Source organism: Microcebus murinus, chromosome 10 (genome assembly GCF_040939455.1).
Source record: "Microcebus murinus isolate Inina chromosome 10, M.murinus_Inina_mat1.0, whole genome shotgun sequence".
NCBI classification, from domain to species: domain Eukaryota; kingdom Metazoa; phylum Chordata; class Mammalia; order Primates; family Cheirogaleidae; genus Microcebus; species Microcebus murinus.
The window spans coordinates 31872744-31898917 of record NC_134113.1 but is presented as its reverse complement, the minus strand read 5'-3'; the positions used below and the strand labels follow the sequence as shown (position 1 = coordinate 31898917).

The window sequence follows — 26174 nt, the reverse complement described above, 5'->3', positions numbered from 1 at the left end:
ATATGTTTATGTTTATTTACCCTTCATCAATAAAATACAATATTGTAACTCAAAAAATAAAAGTATGGAATAGGAATAAAAGTATTTTCCAAAATCAAGATGTTTACCAGCTCTTGACCTATGAAGAACACAATCTATTCTTGACTGTAAAAAACAAGAAAACCTTCAAAGACAGTTTGTATAAGTCAAAAGTGGAAACTCATAAAACCCGAGTGAATTAAATGCTCTGGGCTGTATATTATCAGCACAGGAGAAATGAGTCGTTCAGGAAAGGCTAGAATCTCTTGAGTAAGATCCACTTGACAAAGCTTTTGTGCCATCTGATGTCACTGTGACTCATGACAAAACTATTATTTTTGAAAACTGCCTTTTTCTTTGAGCATAAATCATTAAAATTGTTTTTCTTTTATATTCACCTTCTAGTGACAGGGGAAACAAAATTAATTTTAAAGGAAGTGAGAATGGAGTAGCCAAGGTGCTTACTGTCTTAAGTCAGGCGTCAGGAAGAAAAAGCTCTATTGAGTTTATACATAAAATGTAGCTGTAGACAATTTTTCCTCCTCTGGTTCCCTTCGCTAACAGAGTCTATATTTTTCTGCAACCCAATACCTATTGATATTGATCCACTAACATTAAGCCAGGAAACAAAAAGCCACCCTCTCCCCCAATGAGAGTAATAATAAGCATTGGTAAAAATTGTTTTATGGAAAGAGATTTTGTTAAAAGGTTAGCAGTGCAACATTTTAGTCTATTTGTATTTGCCAACTATTAATATTTATTCTGAAAATCTCTGTAGCCCAAGTTTTCATTCCATTTAATTACTGTGAAATTGTTCTACTCAAATACATATGCCCGAAATACATACACACGCACACACACACACACACACACACACACACACACACACACATTCACAATGGCATTTATATTATTACATTCAGCAGTTCTGGCTAAGTTGAAAATAATAGTGCTACTGCTAACTATAGTATTCTTATGTACAACAGATAGTTTCAATGAAGGGTTTCTTTTAAGAATAGATTTGATATAAACGTAGCTATGAGACTGTACGACTCCCTCTGTGAGTGTTGTTGATTTTGATGAATTGGTTCTTTTTTTCCTCCCAAATGACAATATGTTCAAACAGCTGTTGAACATTCAACCAACAAGTATTAGGCTGACCCTACCCTCTGAGGATGTATCATCTTACTCTGAAAATCTATATTCATTCATTTTCTTGGGTTATCACATCATAATGAATGCATCTGCTATAAGGTACTATTACAAAATCAGTATTTATAGGATTGTAAGACACTGAACCTCTATTATAAAGATATATAATTGATAACTTTTGGAAGACTATTTGCTATAGGAAAGGGTAGTTTCATCAAAATATTGAGTAGAAGTATGTAATGGATAATTCTGAAAAGCAAAATTATTAGCTAAACTTTATTCCCTGAACTTTAACAAAGTATCAATAGCTTTACGTGTATGAGCTCATTTAATTATCTTAACCATATGAAATCAGTACCATTGTTATTTCTGTTTTAAAGATGAGGACCCTGAGGCTCGAAGAATTGAAGTAACTTACCCAAAGTCCCAAAGCTTGTAAATAAAGTAACAAAAATTGATTTTAGTCTCCCTAACTCTAGTGCCTACACCCTTATATACTATAGTCTTATGGACAAGCATACAGAAACCCTTGTATTAAATTCAGAGCGCCTTCTAGTTATTAACTCAAATTTTAAATATTTGTTACTTTAGAGGTCTGTGCTTTAGTCAGGAATGGTACAAACAGACTAGAAAATAGATTACATATTTTTATTGTGTTTTACTGCATCATGTGAGTCATCATGAGCATTGGAGGAATTTCTTATGTGGAACATCAGAATTAAATTTCTATTAGCAAAATAAATCTGATAGGCGTTTACTGAATAAAGAAAGGATAACTATTCAAGTTATGGAAGAATTGGGTAATGAAGTAAAGACAGAGAGAAAACATTTCTTCAGGATCTTTACCAAAATATGGGTTAGCATTTCACTCTTGGTTGTTCACATTTCTTTTGCCTCTATTTGGCAGGTTGCCCTTTGAAGACATGTGCCCTAATGCTCTCGGTGTTATGCTCCAAGAGTCTGTCTCAGTATTAGACATAGGGTAAATATGTAGTACATTTACAGAAAGGAGGAAGACAGAGAGGGAGTGAAGAGGGAAACTGTAGGGAGGGAGGGAGGGAGAATGGAAGGAAGGAAGGAAGGAAGGAAGGAAGGAAGGAAGGAAGGAAGGAAGGAAGGAAGGAAGGAAGGAAGGAAGAAGGCAGGGAGGGAGGGTAGGAGAAAGGAGTGAAGAGAAGGGGAAAAAGGAGATATTTTAAAAACTATTAAAATAATAGGATTATTATATGAGAAATTAGAAAAAATATGGCTGCAACCAAAAAGAAACAAAAATCATCTTTATTAAGTTTACTTCATAACCGATAGCATATTTGATGAATAACTGTGAAGTTGTGACAATTCTACCAGGAGTCACAGGAAAATTTATCTCATTATGTTAGAATAAAACCTTGTATAACTAGATCTGATAATTTACAAAGATCCCTCTACTTTTAAACATGGGCAATAATAATATAACAATAGAGCTTTCATTTATTCTGACATGTTTATCCCCACACAAAACCTTTTAGAGAGGGTTTTAAAATTCAGGTATACGAGCCAATTTTCTTTTTATTATATAACCACACTTTATCCTATAAATATTTTTAAAGTAAACTACTACACCAAGAAAACAGAAACAAAGCACCAACATTCAAATCTGTGCACTTAGAAGTCAGAGTGTAGGTAGACTATTCTTGGAGTGGGCGGTGGTAGTGGTTGATAGGTGAGGAGTATAGGGGAGATATTCTGGCTTCTAGTAATGTTCTGTTTCTTGATCTGGGTGCCGATTATATGGCTGTGCTTGGTTTGTGCAAATCATCAAGCTCTACATTTTTCTCTATGTACACTATACTTGAATAAAAAGTTTAAACTTTTAAAGAGTCAATCTTGGTCCATTTGGGGGTATGTGTGAACATAAAGACATTGGAGAAGTAATCACAGAACAATAAAATTTCAGATCCAAGCTTCAATCTCAAATCTGCCAGATTTCAACACCTCAGCTCTTCAGCATTATTCCTGTGCTCACTTCTTTTCCTGTTCAATATTTGTTATACATATATCCTAGAAAATTATTCCTTTCACTTAGAAATATAGTATACTTTAGACTTATTTGATGTCTTAAATCAGCATCAGCTTTAGGCTGTTATCTTTGTGTGTGAATGCTTAAAGTTTAGTAATAATGTCACATAAATGTCAAAACTGGAAACATTGGTCTTTTACAAAAATGTAGTTTAAATCAAATAGGTTTAATGTTTTTCTCATGGAGAAATAGTGAACAAAACTAGAAATTATGTTCTTGTTTCTATGCTTCAACTTATTCATGTGAAATTAATCAATATATTTAGAATCCGAGATTTATTGTTTTAGGCAGGTATCTACATAATATGTTACAGCATTTTGTTTGTAATTATTATAAAAATCCTATCGATTTTCTAAAAGATATGGTAAACTGCATACTTATTGCCAATGACATTTATAAACCATCAACAATCTGCTTAAGGAGGTATATATAGAAATTAAACAGCATGAACTATTAATTTAATATTAAATAAAACTAATTTGTGCCAAATTAAATGAAACAAACATTAAAATTAAGAAACCATTTTGATAAACAACATGCAACGCAGTTTTACTTTTAGATGATAACTACTGCCTCTGCTTCATACGTTGGCTGCATCTTTTTTATTCCTTGTGTTGATGTTCATTAATCTTTGAAAGAAAATGTGACAAAATATAAATGATCTCATCTTATTTAGCATTTTGCTCTTGGGAAAAAAAATAACATTAAAATGAAAAGCAGTTGAATAAGGGTAAATGTGCTGGCATGCCAGATCTATCCAGCTTTACAATTCCTTTTCCCTCCTGAAAAATGAAGGGGATAAACTCACCTAGAAGTTATGAATAGTTTATAAATTGATTCATATGTCATTGTACTATGTAAAGTTTCTAGAACTGAGAAAAATTGATTTAATCTATTTGAATGCTCTGTGCAACACATGTCCTATTCCTCTGATAAGTGGTAGCTGTCAACTGATGACAGATATTTGCCTTGTAATAGTGAGATGCCAATTACTAAGAAAAGGATAACCTCTCATATATTTAAAAGTTAAGTCCAGAATAGAATGAGGCACTAGCTTACCTGGACTTCCAGTGCAAAATATGCTAATATTGACAAGAGTGTGGGAATGCCCTGCCTTTTAAATATTCAGTTGATTCTTCTTACTTCCTAGCAGTATGTACCATACTCAAAGCTGTTTTCATTGTTATAGTGATAGATTTGCACTGTCTATAATTGTGAATATAAATTTGCTCTAACACACTCATGATTTCTCTTGGTTTGTCACAAACAGCATTTGAAATAGAACTGTTAGGAAATAATAGTACCATCACTGGCCTCAGGATGGAAAAAAAATCAACTGTTTTGCTCTCTTTTTGGCCAACTAACCTCCTCTGGTTTATAACATAATAGAGAGGCAGAGAGAGAGAGAGAGAGAGAGAGAAAGAAAAGAAAACTCATAGTTATAAGTCTTACAACAGGCCTAGTTGATTAGAAAGGAAAGTTTAAAGCAAATGTAACAAAATACAACAAAATATACTTAGTTCATTCTTAAATGTGTACATAAGAATATGGATTCAACAAAAATTGAAAAAATAGGAACATTATGTCAATAATTTATCACATTGATACTGCAGGAGGAACAAAAATTCAGATTAAGACCTAGTGTTCCCTCACCCCAACTATAGCCCCTTTGTTCCTTTTCCATGACAGCAATTTTGATAGAATTTCCTTTCTGAATTGTAAGTTGCCATGCAATAATTATCATCAAAATTTGAAGAGGTAGATTATGCTGTCAGAAATGCATAGCATACTACATTAGTCTCAATTAATGATTGTTTCTTAATAAGTATTCTTAAAACCCTAAAATGCTAAATTATGAGCTTATCTGGAAGACAAACTCAAATCTTCCATTAATTTATTAAAAAGTGTTTTTATTGAAACAATAAAAAATAACATGAAAAATCAGCAGAAGCATGAAGTGAGACTTATAAAATTATGAGAAATAAATGAAGTCAGGGTGAGCCTAAATAAACCCAAAACTTAGTGGAAATCTAATGCTATATATTTACAAATATATGGGTAGCATGGATATTTTGATGACTTTGCAAACAAAATCTAATTCTAGAATTTTTCTTTTTTCAGTAGTGTCTCTACTTCATAGTGTATTATTAGGGAATTTGATATAAATTTTGATTATTTAGGTTATAAAGTTTTATACTCTTTTCTTTTGCAAGATTCTTGTCTCTATTCTTTCTCTACATTAACCTAATCAATGATTTTTCAACCAGGAATGATTTTGCCCCCAGAGGACATTTGGCAGTGTCTCCAGACATTTTTGGTAATCGCTACTAGGGGTAGGGAGCTATAGGCCCCAGCGTCTGGTAGGCACAGGACATACATGTTGCTAAACAGTCTATAATGCATAGGGGAGCTCTCATAACAAAAATTGTCAGGCTACAAATTTCAATAGTGCCAACTGTTGAGAAACCATGATCTCCACCATAACAGTTTAATTGGCCCATTTCTTATATCCTTTCTATAGAAAAAAGAAAAATCTCAATATTTCAATAGTTCTTGTTCTGTAACAGCCCCAAACAATATTCTAAAATAGGCCGGGCATGGTGGCTCATGCCTGTAATCCCAGCACTCTGGGAGGCTGAGGCGGATGGATTGCTCAAGGTCAGGAGTTCGAAACCAGCCTGAGCAAGAGCGAGATCCCATCTCTATTATAAGTAGAAAGAAATTAATTGGCCAACTAATATATATAGAAAAAAATTAGCAGGACATGGTGGCCCATGCCTGTAGTCCCAGCTACTCTGGAGGCTGAGGCAGTACAATTACTTGAGCCCAGGAGTTTGAAGTTGCTGTGAGCTAGGCTGACGCCACGGCACTCACTCTAGCCTGGGCAACAAAGCGAGACTCTGTCTCAAAAAAAAACCCAAAAAACAAAAAACAATATCCTAAAATAACATCAATCATTGATTTCTTTGAAAAAATCCATCAGTTGAGTAGGCTCAGCTAGTCATTGTTTGTCTGGCTTATGTCTCTCATGCAGTATCAGTCACACAATGTCTGAGCATGACGTTACCATAAATACTTCATCATTTGCATAGCTAGTACCTGGGCTGGAAATACTCAAACACCTAGTGCTGGAACAGTTGGGGCTACCTGGACATCTCCTCTCTCTATATATGTTTTCTCTACTTGGTCTCTCTACATGGTGGCCTTAGGGTAGCTGGGTTACCTTATATGGTGGTTATTATCTTTCAGAGAAGATGTCCCAGGAAAGGATGGCAGAATTTGAATTGATTTTTCTCTAAAGTCACACGCTATCTTTCCACTGCATTCTGTTTTTCAAGGCAGTCATAATATCCTGTCCAGGTTTATGGAGGATAAACATAGGATCCACCTCCTGAATGGACAAAGTATGTCAAAGAAGTTGCAAAGCCCACCTTCTTGCTACAAGTACTTATAATTTTTCCACATGTAAAACACACTCATTCCCTCTCAAGACCTTCAAGTGTCTCATTTATTGCAGTATCAGACTTAGATATGAGATTCAGTAACCTGCTATTTAAATTAGGTCCACGTACATGAGAACCTATGTGAGTGTGGGTCTTCTAATACAGCTCTTTTGGTATTATTCCTCTGAGTCTGGAGACCTAAGACACGAAGAAGCAAGTTTTCTGTCTACCATATAGTCAGCTAATTATAATGATGGCTAAGTATAGGATAATTGATACACTATCATTCAAAATAGGTGAAATGGGAGACAAAAAGAGTCACTGACTCATAATAATTCTAAAATTCAGCTGAGTACATATTGCTAGTTTCTTGATTATAGCTCAGTATATTGCCTAGAGAGGATTTTCCATAGCCCTTGGGTCTACATTCTGGGTCTTAATTCTGTTGTCTCCTCCTTTCTCATAAGAAATGGTTGATGTTTGCAGTTGAGTGTTCTCAGTCAGCTTTTTGCCCAAAGAAATTCTGAAATCCAACTTGTCTTTTAATTTTATACTGTCTCTGTCTGTATACCCAGCCTGATAAAATTTATTTTAACTTATGTGTGGTTTTCATGAATTAATGCATATTTTTTTAAAAATATTTTCAAAGTATTATGCTGGACAAATATTTTTGGTACATGAATCGCTTTCATAAAGCTTGACTCATGGTTATAAATGTATCTATCACCCAGATAGTGTTCATTGTACTCATTAAGTAGGTTATTGCCCCTCCTCTCCCCCAATTCCACCTGCTTGATTTCTGTTGAGTTTTACATCCCTCTATGTTTAAGTGTGCTCATCAAATAGTTCCAATTTAATAGTGAATGCTTATGGTGTTTGTTTTTCCATTCTTTATATACTTCACTTAGGATAATGGTCTCCAGTTTCATCCAAATTGTTGCAAAAGCCATTAAGTCATCCTTCTGTATGGCTAAGTAGTATTCCATAGTGTATATATAGCACATTTTGAATTAATGGACACGGGTTGATTCCACATCTTTGCAATTGTGAATTATGATGTGATAAACATGCAACTGCAAGTGTTTTTTGATAAAATGGCATCTTTTTCTTTGGGTAAATACCCAGTAGTAGGATTTCTGGATCAAATGGTGGATCTACTTTTTGTTCTTTGAGATATTTCAATACTATTTTCCATATAGGTTGTACTAATTTGCAGTCCCACCAACAGTGTAGAGGCATCCTTGCATAAATGTCAGCATCTATTAATATTGGACTTTTTAATAAAAGACATTCTAACGGGTACAGTGATATCTCATTGTGGTTTTAATTTGCATTTCTCTGATGAGTAGTGATGTTGAGAATTTTTGATATGTTTATTGGCAATTTGTCTATCTTCTTTTGAAAAGCCTCCTGTCATGTCTTTAGCCCACTTTTTAATGGGGTTGATTTTGGGGGCTGATTTTTGATTGAGTTCTTTGTAGATTCTGGTTATTAGCCCTTTATCAGATGGACGTACAGCTTGTGAATATTTTTCTTCCATTCAGTAGGTTGCCTATTTGTTGTGTTGGTAATCTCTTTGGATGTGCAGAAGCTTTTTATTTAATCAATTTCCACTTATTTATTTTTGTTGTTATATGATTGCCAATGGGGTCTTCTTCATAAATTCTTTGCATAGGCCAATATCTAGAAGAATTTTTTCAACATTTTCTTCTAGTGTTGTTATGGTTTCATGCCTTATATTTGAGTCTTTTATCCTTCTTGAATTAAAATATCATTCTATCAGGGAAAATGCACACTCACAAATCTCTTCAGGGAAAATTCTTTTCTGTTTTGGGCTCCATTTAAGGCTGCTATAGGAAATGTCATTAAAGTTTTCATATGTCCTATTATTTAATAGAGAATATGTGAGAGACACTCTTAGAATCCTTAAAAGACTTTTTGTCTTTTTGAGAGAGACTTTAAAACATTACATTAGATTCTTTTGGGTTTTCTATGTCATCTTGAATTTAGTTGAAAATACTTTGCAGTTTAGAGAAACTAAGAGCGAGAAATATTTGATGGGGAGTTTGCTGGATGAAAATAAACCAAGAAAACCCTGAATTCCTTACATTTTCTCTAAATTTGACTTAAAAGTTAAATGTTTCCTTTTCCAACTTTCTTGCTTTGTTATCTCTCTACATAGCATCCTCAGAGTAGCTGCATTTCTGGGTAGCTAAAGTTTCAAAGCACATGTTCCAAGAGAGATCTATAAAAGCTCCAAAGCCTTTTGTAATCTAACCTCAAAGTTATACAATATCACTGAGTCTGCAATGCATTCATTGAGGCAGTCACAAAGCCTCCCAGGTTCAAGGGGAATGGGCAGACTTGACCTCTTGATGGGGGAAGAGTCAAAGAATTTGTGACACATTTTAATACTACAACAGTGCTCCATATGTTATCTTTACTTTAAACTTGTGGTCCCTAACCTTGGACCTTGGACAGGTACCAGTCCGTGGCCTGTTGGGCTCTTAGCCACAGAGCTCCACTGCCCCTCTCCTCACACCCCTATTCCATCCATGGAAAAAATATCTTCCATGAAACTTAATGGGGTACACAGTAGGAAGTGAGTGGCAGGTGAATGAGCATATTTATAGCCACTCTCCATGTCTTGCATCATGCCTGAAATGCCCCCTCCCGCGCCTGAGAAAAATTGTTTTCCATGAAACCAGTCCCTGGTGCCAAAAATATTTGGGCCCACTGCTTTAAACAACTACCTTAATTAGGTCCTATAAAGATTTATATGCTCTGCCTATGAGTTGTCTTTTCCTCATCATGATCTCGTTTCTGACTCTCCTTTGTTTCTTTTTCAAGCCTGACTCAATCATCCATCCAAAAGTATTAATGATGACCTATCTGTGTAGGGAGCAATAGGAAAAACAAAAGAAATAAAGGATACAGTTCATGACTTTAAGGCATTCATTAGTCGGTAGAGGAAAATTCTAAAATATGAAATGCAAGTCTAGACCATCAACTGATACAATTTATTAAAAATAAAAATGTGGCCTAGTCATCAACATAAAATAGATGGATCATGTATGGAAGTTCAAGCAGACAATTAAAAGCAATCCCCTCACTAACATCAGGATACAGATGATTAAGAGTTGGAAAATAAAAACAAAACATTTAAGGGAGATTTCTTTGGAGAGAGCAGAGCAAGAAATTATATATTCTGCCCATTCCCATAATACCTCTTACATGCACACATCAAAAAATGGAGGGTAAAACTAATCCAAAGTCAATAAGAGGAACTGTAACAGACCAATCAAGAGTCTGCTATGTGTTCACTAAAAGGTGTGGAACTCTGGAATGGTTCTTGACTCATGTTTGAAAAAGAAAAGGCAGCAGATTCAAAATAACCAAACTTGCCCTGATGGTGGGTAGGAAGTGTAAGAATGTGATGAACCATGTGAAGATCTGGCAGGAAGAATGTTAGTCTGCAATCATTTAGAAAGGAATCTTTTCCAGAAGGATGGCCTCCCAAGATCTGGAGATCATAACCAGAGCTATAGATGTGTATTATGTAAGCATTTGAGGGTTAATTAGAAGCACAATCAAGATAGACCCTGCCCATATCAAGGAAGGGGGACCTCAAGAGGAATTTGAGAGAGCCACAGAAATGCACCATAAGAGAAAACATAGTTTAACAAAAACAATCCATTTGACCCAGAAGGCATGAATTCACCTTTAGTGTGTTCTTATCCACTTCATTTTCTTCCCTTTCCCACATTGAGCATGGATTCAAAAGACTCCTTGGCTACAAAGCTGAGTATGGATGTGGGAAATCTAACCAGGAAAGAGTGAATAACCACCTCTCTGCTTTTCACTACAAAGTCCCTGAGGGGGAAGAGGAAAATATTTAACTTTAAAGTAGGTTCAGAATTTGATTATTCTAAGTGGTGGTTTATTCAAATTTGCTGAACAGGGACTGTGTTCCTGCCTAAAAGTGACCACAAACAAGGCATTTGATACCATAAGATTAGGCAAAAAAGCATGAGGTTTGCCAGAGAATCCATACTGGATCCTCAATTGTGTAAGTCCATTCTACTTACATAGCACCACATGTTTCAATGGCATCTTCTGCTGTTTATTTTTAAAGAGTAGATCCAAATCGGTTATTAGCATATTTGGTATGGGTAAAATCATTAGCCCAGATATTATTAATCGCATGTCATTCAATGATAGAAAGAACTGTGGATAATATTTATTTCCACCCCATATGTCAAGCTCTTACACTCTGGATTAAGCAAATATCAACATAAATAACAAGGACAGTAAATAGAAGAATGTTATGGCTGGGTGAGCACTTTAGCACTTTGCAGTCATCGTTTAGTAATGGCTCTGTTCTCCCAGCAGTGATCTCAGGAACTAGAGAAATGAGGATGACAGCAGGAGGGAGGGCACTGTTAACTGTGCATGACAGGAAGCAAGCAGGGTGCAAACTGAAAGAGAGAGAACTCTAGCATTGTTGCAAGCCAGATAGGCTCTATGCATGCAGCTTTTCCAAAGATCCTAAGAAACTGAAAAAAACAGTCAGTGTCCTTAGAATAGTTACACATCTGAAGTTGAGGTCCATTCTTTATGTGCCAAGAAAATACTGAAAACACATAATTCTATTGTAAAGTCTTTCTCAGCAATGAACTTATTATACTTATTGAAAAATTACACACACACACTGTAAAAATATATTTCTAAATGCTTTATTTTCCCCTAGTTTAACAAATTTTGTGAATTATCTAGATCTTGTTCACACAACATGTGGACTCAGTCAAGCATATAATCAATGTCACCTCAGAGAATGACCTGGAAGTCCCAAATTATCATATTACACTAAATCATCGGTTCTTTAGTGCATTTATCAAGAATCAACCCCCAAATAATGAGTTTTTAAATATATTGGCTGTTGTTACTGAAAAGATTTTGGGTCTCAAACCATGACATAGCGCCTGTGTCTTTATTAATATCTCAGCTTTGCTGAATAAACTCTGTTCCCTCAGAGTAGCAAAAAATGACAAAAGCAGTGACCTAATTCAGTTTATTCATATACCCCTAAACCAATCTCTCTGACCAAGGAAGTAATTAACTCTAATTTTGCATACCTGAGTCAGATGTCCATCCCTCATTCTGCTTTTGGAGGTTATGAAGCGATGGGAACTGTGTCCCCTCTAATTAATACACATGAAATGATCTGGATTACTGTAATAGGAGAATAGGATATTCATATGGATAACACGTATCTACAATATTCAGACATAGGTTAAATCCAAGTGTCCTGTTCAGCATTCCTGCTTCTTGAGAAAAATATAGAGACATGTGAAGTACTGAAGTTGAATTCATGTTCAAAGTCTAGACAATTATTTTATACACTGATAACCACATCACATAATGTTCAGTAATTTTTATAACAATTGGCTAAAAGAATTGGCTCTTATTACTCTTTAGATTTTAAGAATTTCAAACCACTAAGGTCGCTAGGCTCATCACTGCTCCTTAGAAATTCATAATTAAATACTTAAACAGTGCTCAATTTCCTACATAAATTCCCTTAAGCCACTGTAGGTGTTGTGGAAATGAAATCTCTACCCTTAGACAGGAAAGGATTTGTTAGGATAATGTATTAATATTAGTTTTCTAAGGCTGTCATAACAAAGTAACACAAACTGGTTGGCTAGGAACAAGAAAAATTTATTGTCTCATTATTTAGGAGGCCAGAAGTTCAAAATCAAGGTATCCCTCTAAAGGTACCAGGGAAGGATCAGTTTCAAGCCTATTTCCTAGCTTTGTTAGCCACAGGTGTTCCTTTGCCTGTTGATGGCCATCTTTTCCATGGTCCTCCTCACACTGTCCTCCTTCCAACTGAGTCTGTGTGTCAGAATTTTCCCTTCTGATAAGCACACTATTGTGCTTATTATTGGAGTATATTGGAGTAGCACCCAACCTAAAGACCTCATTTTATCTTGATTATCTCTGTCAAGGCACTAGCTCCTAATAGGTCATATTCTGAGGTTTGAGGGGACTAGATATATGAATTTGGGGGACATAATTCAACCCATGACAATTTTTTATATATACATAATTTTCTCTACCTGGCAATTTACTTTTTGAAAGATTTCAATTAAATTTTTCAGAATACTATTATAATCTGTTTTTAGTTCTCTGGAGGATCTAATACAAATAAAATGTAACACTGCAATAAAATTCCTTGGTAAATATGCAAGAAGCATGTAATTAAACTTTTCCTCTCTGAAAAGATTTCTAAAATTATGTATTTGCAGATCATGTATGTGTAAGTCTTTTCTTATTTGGGTAACAATTAAAAGAAGAAAGCAAAATTTTGTTCTTAATCTGAACATGTATTTGTTTTAAACAATATCCATGCATTGCAAATTTAACTTTTATAACAAGCTGAAAAGATCCAAACCTGGATAAAAATTCACTTTCATAGATTTTACTATACATAGTATTTAAAAAAAATATGATATATCGCCATTATGATTTAAAATGAGCACTTTCTCATCCATTAAGGTTCAAAATAGTTAATGCCAAATGAACACTCTGACAACCATTCTCTTAAATTCTTTATTTCAGAATATGTTATGTGAAAAGTGCAGCAATCCTTGTGACCTTTCTAAGCATTGTTGCCCTTTCTTAAATTATAAAGTTTAATTATGTAATTGGTCTTTGATGAAATTATAGACATCTCTAATAATTTTTTTAAAACATCTTTATTCATTAACAAGTGTTTCAAAAACTGAACTATACTTTAAATTTGTTATTACTTCCAGAGCTGTTTGGGGGGCTTCTATTTTCCCTCACCTAGTATTTTATAAGGATTATTTAAGCTGCATTTTTATACATAGGTTGATTATGTTTTAAAAAAAATGTTTTAACTAAAAAAAAAACTGTTAATAATTCTTAAAACTTCCCCATCATACATGCAGTAGTGAGAGTTGCACATTAGTTAGTTCCTTTATGTCATTTTTCAGCTGAAGAATAATGAGGCTCATAAATTTTGAAAGCAGAGCTTTATTTTTCATGTAGTGTTGCAGCCCGCAGGGTGGCCATTCTGACAGACTGACCAGGAAGCAATAGACTCAGGCAGAAGCTGAGAGCATACATATACTTAGAAAGGCAACAGGAGCAGGAATTTCTGCTGAGCTGGGTAGCCAAATATATATATTTAACAACCTATGGGAGGAGTCATGGATATTTATGAAAGGAGAAACATGCATATGTGCAATTGAGCTTCATGCTACTTCATGGGATCCATCTTCAGAAAATGGTTCATTAGCATAATGCAAAGGTGGAGTTTTTGGCCATCTGATGTCAAAAGGTGAAGCAGAGGACACAAAAACCCTCAATGTACATTCTCTGTAGACTAGGTCAGAACCACTGTACGGTCAGAGACCTCGTATCAGGAGAGAATGCTGGTCAGTTGTGCCAAAATCACAAAAAGAGAGGAATAGCACTAGATAGTTGACTGAAATTGGAGGTGGAGCTAATATTTCAAAAGACTGATTCTGTTTAACCCTTAGAGAAGAAAGCCTAACTAGTAGTAAATGTGGGAGCAGGTATAACAAAGCATGTCTGATCTCCCATCCCATCACCGCTGGTAACTCAGTTTCCCTGGGATCCCTTGGACAAGAAGGGGTCTATTCAGTTTTGGGGGGTGGGGAAGCTTAGGATTTTATTTTAATTATAAGACTTTAAAATGAAAATAAGATGTGCTATGTCTGAAAAATAGTTTGTTTTTCATGATATATCAATTTAATGAAGTTAAATATTGAAAGCTTAAAAATCAACAGTACCTCTTCAACTTATTCCTCCTATCTAACTGTAGTTTTATATTATTTAAAAAACATCTTCCCAACACCACCACTCCTCCCCCTACCACCTGAATCATTGGTAACTACCATTCTACTGTCTATTTTTGTGGTAAGTGAGTGGATGTTAGATGTTCTCACCACAAGAATGATAACTATGTGAATTAATGTATATGTGAATTAGCTATATTTAACCATTCACAATGTATATATATTTCAAAGCCTTGTGTTGTATATAAATATATACAATTTTATATGTCAATTGAAAATACATATAAATAAATAATCAACACTACCTGACTTTAAAAGGACCTCTGACACTGATTAATAGTTTAGCAACTAGTATTTTAAAAGTCAAAATATCTGAATATTATAGCATTACCTAGTACTTTATTTACATTATTATATGCTGTAAAAGATGAGATTGAAACTGAGTAATCTACTTCTTTAGAAGCTAGAGTATGGCAAATTTCCCTCTTTTTCCCCCATTTTTTAATGAACAAGGAGCTATGTAAAAATTCATTATTACTTGGTTCTGTGTTAGTTATGTCCCAGTTCTCTGAATCTCAGTGACGAATACCATCATGCATATCCTTAAACAATTTGAGTGTAAGTGGTAATGATTTTGAGCTAGACAAGACAGAATGAAAGATTCCAAAATAAACTGGATAGACACAAAGAATAAAATCACCAATGCCTCCTTCTTATCCTGTGTACCTTCATGCAGCTGCCACAGCTGTGATTAAAATACGTTACATACAAATTTTGACTTTCGAGGAAGATGGTGAAGAATTCCTCATTTTCAAACAAGTTCCTTTCCAAAGTTGAAACAGATTCTAAGTTGCTTTACAGTTGCATTTTTCCTAGATGTTTAGGAATTGACTGTTTTTTGTTTTTTGTTTTTTCCTCTATGAATATATATGCTAGAACACATCTGCACACTTAAGGAAATATATAATCAGGATTAAAAACATTCACAGAATGTCCAGGGCATAAAGATTATGGATCCTTCTCCAAATGAACCAGAGAATATGCTCTTTTATATGTCCATCTCAAAAATTCAAATAGTTATGACAAAAATAACATCTACCACATGATAAGAGATAATTTGAAACATATGAAGTTGGAGTGAGATTATGTTATGAATATAATTCTATTTTCCTCTTAAAATTTAAAAATAAATCTATCAAATTGGTTCATGAAGAAGTCACATGAATACACATTATCTTTATTTCCTACAACAAATTTTTCACTACCTTAAGACATAAATCTGTAGAGATGGTATGTCAATATGCAGGCAACAAGTTAGATAAAAATCCAAAAATAAAAATTGTCCATCTGAATAAATTTTTGTGCAAATTTGTGGTTGAAAGCATGATGTTATCTAATGTATTTTATATGCCTGAACTCATTCTGGATTCACTGGGATGAAGAAATGTGTCTGTCCACATTAAAACAAAAATGATTGATTTATTTTACTAGACAAAGGGAGCTATAGAATCTAAATCCCTTTTCTTTCTTTTTTTCCATAGATCTGGGCAAAACAACCTTTGTTTATAGCTCAGCTTAAGTAAATCATAATTGAGTTTTCATTTATATATATATACTGCTTTCCACTAGTTTTTGTTTCATTCTTATTGTTTGCATTTAATATGTATAATATTTCGGCAACATCAAATTTAACTTGACAGTAATTAAATATGATTGATACATAGAGAAAAAGATAGATAAAGATCACCTTTGTTGGTGGTTATAGCTAATTATTGATAATTTAAAATTAATTTGAAAATGTAAGGGCGTTGTTAAAAAAGGTGCACATTTTTAGATTTTATAGCAATAATATTCCTGAATCAAAATATTTGAATATTCATAAGAGATCACAGAGGACTTAAAAGTATATTTTCAATTTCAAGCAAAGTGCTATTGCCTGAAAAATTGACATGTGAGTTATATTTTAACCCACTCTGACTTAAATACATTGAAAGGTTCCATTGCAATCAAATACATGTTTTCTTCATTCTCATCTATTTTGAGCCCTCAAACCTATTTTTTATCTTTGATAGTGGTAAATCCAAATTATTCCACTTTAGTGGACATTAAGTATTTAACACACATGAGAACTCAACATATAAAATTTGATGCACAGTTTCAAAATAGCATATAGTACTTACTCATCCAAGAAGAATGCAACAGCAGCTGAGAAGCTGTCAAGAAGAAAAATGCCAGAAGGATTAATAAATCAGGTTGGTATAACATGATGATAAGAATTATAAACAGCTATGTAGAAATTAGGTCACTAGCTGTAAGATGACTTGGCTTCTTTTAGCCTTGATAGTAGAGGAGCGTATATTTATCTTTTGTTATGCACTGGTTAAGTATCTGACAAACTTGCAACATATAAATGTTACTTAAAGATGTTATGCTTGGCTTTGATCCAAAAATTGTTCTCTGATTTACCATTAGCTAAGGAAAGTCTTAAATATTCCTGGAGATGATTGAAGAGGCAAAGACTAGCCAGAAGTAAAAAAAAAAAAAAAAAAAAAAAAAAAAAAGACAGAAAAAGTGAAAAAAAATTGAAAGGGATATTAGAAAATAAAGCATGCACATTTAATGATACACATTTTTAAAAGCAAATTAATAAAATGTAAATGTTCATGCTATTTATAGAAAGGAGTGATTATTAAGGCACATTATTGAAACATAGGAGAATGAAATATCTAAAGCAAAGGCTTATAGAGTACTTTAAAAAACTTTTTAGCTTTTAAAATATTTCTTCTAAATAGAAATCATTATTCCTAATGTACCATTTCTATTATATATGAAAAGAACTATTTTGTTCTATGTTGTTATTCACTGCCATTACTTGTGATACTATATAAAAGTATCAATATGACCACCAGAACAACAATAATAAAAGAAAGAAACAAAAATCTCACTTAATTGCCACTCCCCATGCAATTGACTGGAGAAGCTCTTGAGAAGGCCAAACAATAATTAGTTGTGATAGACTAGATTTAGTATGGTTATCTAATAATGCTCACACAATTAAGGTACTTAATTGATAAAAATTTTTTTAATAATAAAAGTTAACCATCTTTATAAAATCATAGTTTCATAGAAAAGTCTATGAGTGAGATGTGTTTATCAGTGCCATAATGAGAAATTTAAAAAATATTATTTCATTAAAATGAATTTAACTTTTATTGTATAAATCAATAATTCTTATTCATGAACATAGATTTTTAAAACATAGTTAAGAAAATTAAGATGATTTATAAATCTACCTCCTAAAGTTAGTTATTATTAATATGTGGGACTACATGCCTTATCTTTTCCCCTGGTCTTATTACAAAAACATTGGCTATTAAAGAAAAACAAAAATAAATAATATATAAATTAGTAAGGAATGAGTACTTGCTATAATCCCACTCACTACTATTGAGTTTGCTGCATATGGTGCCAGATTTTCTTCTATGTACATAACAACAAATTTTAACATTGTTATCTAATGTACAAATATATTTATATATAGTTATATAATTATTAAAGTACACTATTTTCTAACTTTTTGTCTTAGCACTGTATCTTAGATAACTTTCAATATTGGTTAAATTCATCCAATTATTTATGATTATATACTTGTACTAGAAGAATAAAAATAATTATATGTGGATTTTCAGTAATAGAATAATTCTGCACTTAACAAGAACTGTTGATTATTAAGTAAATTTTTACAGTTAAAACATTACACAGAACAAATGATTTTTCAAGAAAACAGAGAAAAGACTTTAAGGAGAATTTAAGTCAGGTGCCTTTTGCCATAATAGATGTTCCTTTAGGAAAATAAAATTTTGTAACTAAGGAAGCTAAACATTTACTCAGCAGAAAACAGGTTTGAAAGATTTGATTCTGAATAGAATTTAGTTGAAAAGTGAATATAGGGATATTAATTTAAAAGTAAATTTTCCTAGGTTGATGCTAACTAGTCCTAGAAGTCATTTCCCAAAATTGGGAGTTAGGACATGTGTGAAACATAGGAGCTATTATATCATTGTTGAATTTTTATTTTAACAAATTTGTTTTTGTATATATATATATATATATATATATATATATATGTATATATCATGAAAACAAAAATCTGTCTTGTAATTATCATAGGTTAGAAGGACTCAATAGGATGACATGCATTTGAAGAATGGGTGCTTAATCTCATAACAGCCCTGAAAAAATGTTATGCATCACTTTAGCTAATATCCATGAAATCATTTCCCCAAATGGGAGTAGAGTATTGTTTTAATTTTTTTCTCAGGTGTTGGTTTTTTTTTCTTTGAAATTTAAAATATTTACCCTATAAAATTTTCAATTGCTATTGTGCTATATTATTCCTAACAGCACATTCAGAAACGACATGTTTTATGCTGTTCAAGCAAAATTTGTAAAAATAAATTACCTCTCAATTTTTTTGATATCAATCATGGTATAGTTTCTTTGTTAAATCTTAGGTGATTGAAAAATAAATCACATATGCTGTAAATACTCTTTGAACCACAAGCATTGCAAATTGACATTACAGAGCGGATTTTTCATCTTGACAGCTTATCGTATGAGCCAAACACCCCTAGATTTTCATTAAAGAAGAACATAATAAATCTGGTCAAACATCAAGAATAAAAGTACTTGTTTATTGCTGCAAAGAAGTCAACTTGTGGATTGGATTCCATATGAGATTTATGCCAATTGTTACTCAATGGATTGAAATTAGCTATAATTTTCCTGTTTTCAAAGGGCCAGGAAAAAGGTTATTTACTTAATTAAGCAACTGTAACTCAGCTTGTTACAAGGGTAGGAAAAAACAACAACAAATAAACATGGGAGGAAAGTCATATCGTCTTTTATAGGGCAACGATGAAAACCGTATTTTTCAATGTTATTTGATTAACAGTGAATGCTTCTGCCAATAAAAATCTCAATGTTACAGTCAATAGTTGTTTTGTTAATGTTGTAGTGGCATAAAAAGAATCAGCTCGAACATATTCTAAAATACTTAGTTTCAGGAATAGTGCCACAATACAAATATGTGATATAGTCTCATTATAAGGAAAGATAGGCAATTGTATTCTACAATAAATGCATATAAAGAGGCAGAGAAAAAGTCTAGAATCTCCTGCTATTGTAGAATGCATATACTCTAGTAAAGGTAAACTTTCAGTAAAATGGTATTTTGCTTTTGCTTTTGGAGTGGTATTAGGCTTTGCATGTATCATGGTCAGAAAATGTCTTAGAAATGCTAAATTAGGGATTATGATTATGAGCCTCCTCTTCCTTTTTGAAAGTATCTTTATTATAACATCTAATATTTAATAAACTATTGTTATATAATAGACACTCTGCTTATTTTCTATATATAATCATCATAGTTAATTCTCCATAGCAGTTCTATAAAATGCCTACTATTAATGCCACTCTAGAAGTGAAAAAAGTGAGCACAAAGAGACTTAGCAATGTGTTTTGGTCAACTAGTTAGTATCAGATGCAGATGCAAACTAAGATTATCTAACTTCAGTGGCTGTTAATTTGGTCATCGTGTAGATAGTAAAAATAATCTATTTATATAGAATATTTAGAGTTCTTAAATAATTTTCATGCCTGTGATCAATCTCATTTTCCCCCAGAACTATGACATTCAATCTGTGGAGCAAGAGCTGTTCCATATAACGCAGAGACACTAAAAATATATCTGGTTTTGAATAATAATTTTAGGAGTGATCAGTTCCAGAGTTTAAAATATGATCAGCTGAGGCTTCTATTGCAACTACATCTCTCTTGCCTTTGCCCAGTCTGACTTTCTTACTGGGCTAGAAGTGTTTTTACCCAGGAATATACCCAAATAAAGTTCCTGCTTGCAAATCTATATCTAAGAGTCTGTTTCCAGGGACACTAACTTAAAATAGATTTCAATATCAAGCCATTGTCTTCAGTCTTTTATCAAATCTTCATGGTCTTTTTAAAACTCCCTTGCTCTTTTGTATTAATATTTTTTCAGCACCTTCATCTATTTGTGGAATCTATGAAGTATATTTGTTTTATGTATCCAGTCACGATATTCTGTCTCTCATTTCTGGAGGCTCCAGCTTGTGGCACCTTGTTTTCTTGGATGTTTCTTGATTTTTTGTATTATAAACCTTTATTTCTTAAATTTTTACTTGTAAGAATTATTTGGGCTATGAACTGAAGACAGGTTCTTCCATAGAAAATTTGAAATTGCTTTTGCCAGGTGCCTGGGGGCTATACCAAACTAGAAGCCCTTTAAATTTTAGTATTGCAGTAAGGATTTTTACTTTACACACGTAGTGTAAATTTAGGCTACAATCCAACATAAAGGGTGTTTTGTAGCTAGAACATTTATTTTTCCCCCTTTAATCAGCACTAGAAGTCAAAATAGGAATATCTCCTTGTAAAACCCTCAGTGAATGAATTTATTTCCATTTTACACTTATATTGAGGGGCTAGCTGCTAGCCCATTTGTTGGACCTCGCTTTATGATTGAATTATATTCTTTTAGATTTTCTAATTTAAGGCACCACTGGAACTTTTTTCTTCCTTTTACCTATGCTTTGAAAATCTATGAAAACTAAAACTCAAGTTCACTAGATTTTGCAATTGCCCTCAAGATGGAAACTAGTATCAGCATTGCCTTCTGCTTAATATTTTCCATTTTATCCTTTCATTTACTTTTTCCCCAGAGTGATCTTACTTTCTATTTAGCTCATCAATGCATTAAAATGTTTTAATATATTCAGCATTTATAGTTTTTTCCCCTCCAGCAAAATAGATGGGCAGATTAACCATCCTGCCATACTGCAGAAATGTAAGTCTCTGCCACTAATCTTCATCAAATATCTTAATTTTCAACATGTGGTCCTTTTATCCAGCCTCAGCCAGCTGTAATGAAGGCACAGTAGACACCAAAGAGCAGAGATGCTGGGTATTTCATTTTTATTTTAATGAAAATTATGTTACTGATATAATAGACAAAGAGTTGGGAGAATAAAAAAAATTACTCTTCTCCTTAAAAAGATAATTACACTCTCTAGTAAGGAAAAGTTTGAAAAATGCATTAGATAGAACTATTTAGAATATGGTGGGACCAAAGGAGAGGCTCTCTTCATTGTCTTTGCTGTTTTTGAATTGGTGAACATTTCATGGGATGTTGACAGAACCCATCGAACAGTCTGGGAATCCAAAAATAAGGATGCATTTACCCTTAATCCTTTTTTGTAAAAATGTGAAGAAATGTCCTTTAATAATTTCCTAGTAACCCAAATAAGTGGAAGCAAAAGGGTTAAAATGTCTCTTCGCTGCTAGAGATGGAGAAGACACAAGGCAGCCAGAGTAAGTGTCCTGTGGTTCCTGAGTCACAGGAGAGTATAACAGGATTTCCTTTTGAGAGTGAGTACATGTGGTGCTTGTTTTTCCATTCTTGTGATACCTCACTTCATCAAATTGGTACTAACTGATCAACACTTAGTTGCTCACATGGAAGTAATATTCACTGGATGCAGGGCAGGTGGAAGGGAGGTAGTGGGGATGGGACTCACAACTAATGGGTGTGGAGTGCACTGTACGGGGGATGGGCACACTTATAGCTCTGGCTTGGGTGATGCAAGGGCATTATATGTAACCAAAGTGTTTGTAGCCTCATAATATTATGAATATTTTTAAAACAAGAAAATAAATTTTAAAAAAAGCAAAAAAGGATTTCCTTTTGCTTCTGTTGACGAGACATGTGGCTGAGAGAAAGAAAGCAGGCAGATGATGAAGGGATTTGTAGTCATGATGAGAAGAAATCATAACAAAAAACAGTGTACAATGTATGTCAAGAAATCATGTGGGAATACAAAAACCTCAACAGCTGCCAGTGTGGTAAGTATATGAGACGTGATTGCACTTTGCAATAGATGCCAATGTAGGACAAAGGAAGGTTGAAGCCCAGATGCCTCACCATCTGATATTATTGTATTTTGTAAACTTTCAAGAACTTTAACCAATCTAGGAAAAGAAGGAAGAAGGGGAGAGAGAGGCCAATTTGATTTAATTGTATTAAAACCTGAAATACCTGAGAATACTTTGAAGTGACTGAATTTACTTTAAATCAATTAACTTTTTCTGCCACTAAGAAGAATGGGAATTCAATTAGAAGCCAACTCTGTCTATGAAAGAGTAATAAAATTAAAACAGAGAGATTTATGTAGGTGTGCACTTGAGTTTTAAAAACTGAGAATATGTATCCACCACACTTGGAGATCAAGAGGTTACAGTCTTTCAAGAAGAAAGTAGTGATCAATTGTGTAAAATACTGCTGAGAACTAAAATAGGATGAGCATATGGTTAGCAACAGGCTACTAACTGGTAACATTGGAAGCAAAACTCTAGAGCGGCATGGCTGGAAAATTAAATGGAATATAAGGAAACTGAAGTAGTATATGTAAAAAAAAGAAAACAAATAAGCAATAAAATTATTTTGAAAAACTAATTATGAAGGGAAATAGGGAAAAAGAGATTTAAAAATAATAGCTAAAGGGAGGTATAAAGTCAAGACAAGGCTTGTGTTACTTTATTTGATTATGGATACCAGGTCATGTTTGAACGATCAGAAGGATAATGTGGCAGAAGCCGAGATGTTAAAGATTTAGGAGCGAGAAGATCTAGGGGCAATAGGATCAGAGGAGTGTGTGTGAAGGAGTTAGTTTCAGATTAGAGTAGTACTTTCATTGTAGTGGGAAGGGGCATGCTATGGACTGAACATCTGTGCCCCCCCACCAAATTCATATGTTGAAATCCTAACCCCTAACTTGATGGGGCCTTTGGGAGGTACTTACATCATGAGAATAGAGCCCTCATGAGTGAGATTAATGTCACTATATGAAGAAACCTGAGAGAGCTTGTTTCCTCTCTCTCTGCTCTGCATTATGTGAGGATACAAAAGATGACCAGCTGAGAACCAGGAAGTGTGTTCTCATCAGATGCCAGATCTACTGGAGACTTAATCTTGGACTTTCTGGACTCCAGAACTGTGAGAAATAAATGTTGATGCTTCACTGTTGGGGTATAGATATACAGAGGGGTTTGACCAGAGTTTCAGTTTTGCCCAATGAGTGTGAGATTAAAACAAGAGAGTCAAGAATATTTTTAAAAGAGTATTAGTAAATATGATACAAGGAAGATAATCTGGGTGTGGTGAAAGAATGTGGAAATAGAAAGGAGCTGAACAGTAATGAGATGGTGATCAATGGGTTGGGTACTTCCCTATTGAAATTGCTTATAATGATGTTAACTGTTAAGGTGATGATTTCAGCTGATGGAATCATCAACAGTTTGAAAAAAAGTAACTAGGAGATTTGTAAGTATCCATCCTTAGAAAAGGAAGGGAGGAGAGAGAAGGGAAGCCATACAGTTTGAATCTGATGGTTAAAACTGAGAGCAGACATAATAGTCTGGGAGCAGCCATAGGAAGCAAGAAAGAATCATGATCGTGAAGAACCTGTGATGTGTAGATGTCTCTTTGATTTTCAGGTAAATGAAAGTACTTTTTAACATAGAAAAATGTCTCATTTTTGGAATAGGCTGCCTTATAAGGAGCCAGTCACAGGAAATATTCAAATAGAGATTGGAGGATTATTAGTTATATTGTGAAGAGGCTTCAAGATAAAAAAATATTAGAGTATATCATCTCTGAAATTTCTCCCCACTCCCAGTGATTTTTCATCCACTCGCCATCTACACATTTTCCTCTTAAGTTCAGTTATTAGCAAAATCGACTATATCTTTAACCTCATTTTTTAATGTCTCTCTCACTGTCTTGCTGACAGTGAGAGATGTTTTTCCACACATTTTATAAGTTTTAGCCTCAATGTGGGGTGTCTTTCAGTACTCATAACCTTATTTTAGACAATTACTTCTCCCTCCTCTTTAAATCACCCCACTTATTGCTGTCACTGAAGATAACTTTGAGTAACACCTCACCTTTCTTCTTTGAAAATCTTAACTCCTGTCTCACTGCGACTGCCTCCAACATAACTTCTGTAGTAGTGAATTCAAAGTCTAAGACATAGCTTCTCCATTATTTTTCTCAATGATCTTAGTCCCCACCTTAACTCCAGAACTGACTTCTGTGATAATAGCCATGACTTTTACTCTTACATAACAACTCTCCCAAAACCTCGATTTCAAACATGTCTTACTACAATTTTCTATCTTTCCAGTTTATTCCCTTTAAAAGCCCAATTTCAACAATCTTTTGAAGCCACTGAAACCTTACCATTTTTCCTTATCTTTCATTCATTACCAAACATTCTTACTTCCCTTATTATCCAGCTTAAATTTCATTGCTTATCATTATAAATGGTAAGCACTCCCTTAAATGCAACATCTACTTCTTTGTTTCCTAATCATATTTATGTCTTTCTTAATTAAACCACAATCATGCTTAAATACAATTCTCTAAATACTATACATCTGCACTTCCATCAGTGTAAAAGCCTGGCAGGAATATCAGACCATCAAGACTGGCCTTACTTTAAATTTATGAGCCCTAAGTCATGCTGTATTTCCCTAGTTCGTTCTCTTTCACTATACTATAGGACGATTTTACACTATGTTCCCTTGTCTCAAATTTCTCCCACTCTCAGCTTGTGACCATTTTTCCTATTTCACAGAACATCATTATAGATTTAAAAGAAATTTTACCAGCTTCCCCTCCATATCCATTTTCTTGCATTTGTACTTGAATATTCTATCCTCTGTAATTAGGATGGACTAGACTGTAAGTAAATGCAGCCCTTCCATTATGCACATGATTCTGTCCCTTCTTCCTTCTCAAGGACATTGCTGTAGCAATTTTTTCCATCTCTCTCTTAAACTATCAAGTATTTCTCATTAACTGGGTCATATCCATCAGCACCAAAATATCATGCAGCAATGTTGTCCATCTTAGTCCCACTTCCCCTTCCAGTTATCACCTCATTTTTCTTCTATCTACAGAGTAAGACTCCTTGAAATAGCTGTTATATTTGGTTCCTTAAATTTCTTTCTGCCCATATTCTCTTGATCCCATTATCATCAAATTTTTATCCTCACAACTTCACCATGATGGCTCATTTTGTTGTCAAGATTAGTTTCTCCATTATTAAGTCCAATAGTCAATCCTCAGTCTTCACCTTTTTTGACCTCTCAGAAGCAAATGGCACCATTGATCATTCTAGCCAACTTAAAATTCTTTCTTCATTTGGCTTCTTTTCTAATAACATGCAGTTCTGGTTTTCCCTCTCTTTGCAGATCATTTTTTCTCAGTCTACTTAAAAAAAGCCATCTAACAAACACCTATATAGTGTGCTACCTTAAGAGTCAGCCTTTGAACTATATCTCTACATTGAATTCTCTAAGTGATTTCCTCGCATTTCACAGATTTAAACCCCATGCTAATTCCAATGCCTTTCAAATTTATGTCTCCATCTCCTAACTGTTCCTAAACTCCAAACTTACTTATCCAACTACTTAATCTAGGCATATCAAATTTAACATGTTAAAAACTTAGCCCTTTACACCTATCCCTAAAATCTCTTCTTGTATCTTTATCAACAG

At 33.7% G+C, this 26174-nt stretch overlaps 1 protein-coding gene across 1 annotated transcript in view; it reads right to left on the bottom strand.

Moving 5' to 3' along the window:
* Nucleotides 1-26174, bottom strand: part of MGAT4C (MGAT4 family member C) — a 678972-nt gene that overhangs the window by 572836 nt on the left and 79962 nt on the right. The window contains exon 2 of the mRNA XM_012745562.2: nt 16703-16735. The gene's annotated coding sequence lies outside the window, so the exon portion shown is untranslated. The remainder of the gene's footprint in view (nt 1-16702; nt 16736-26174) is intronic.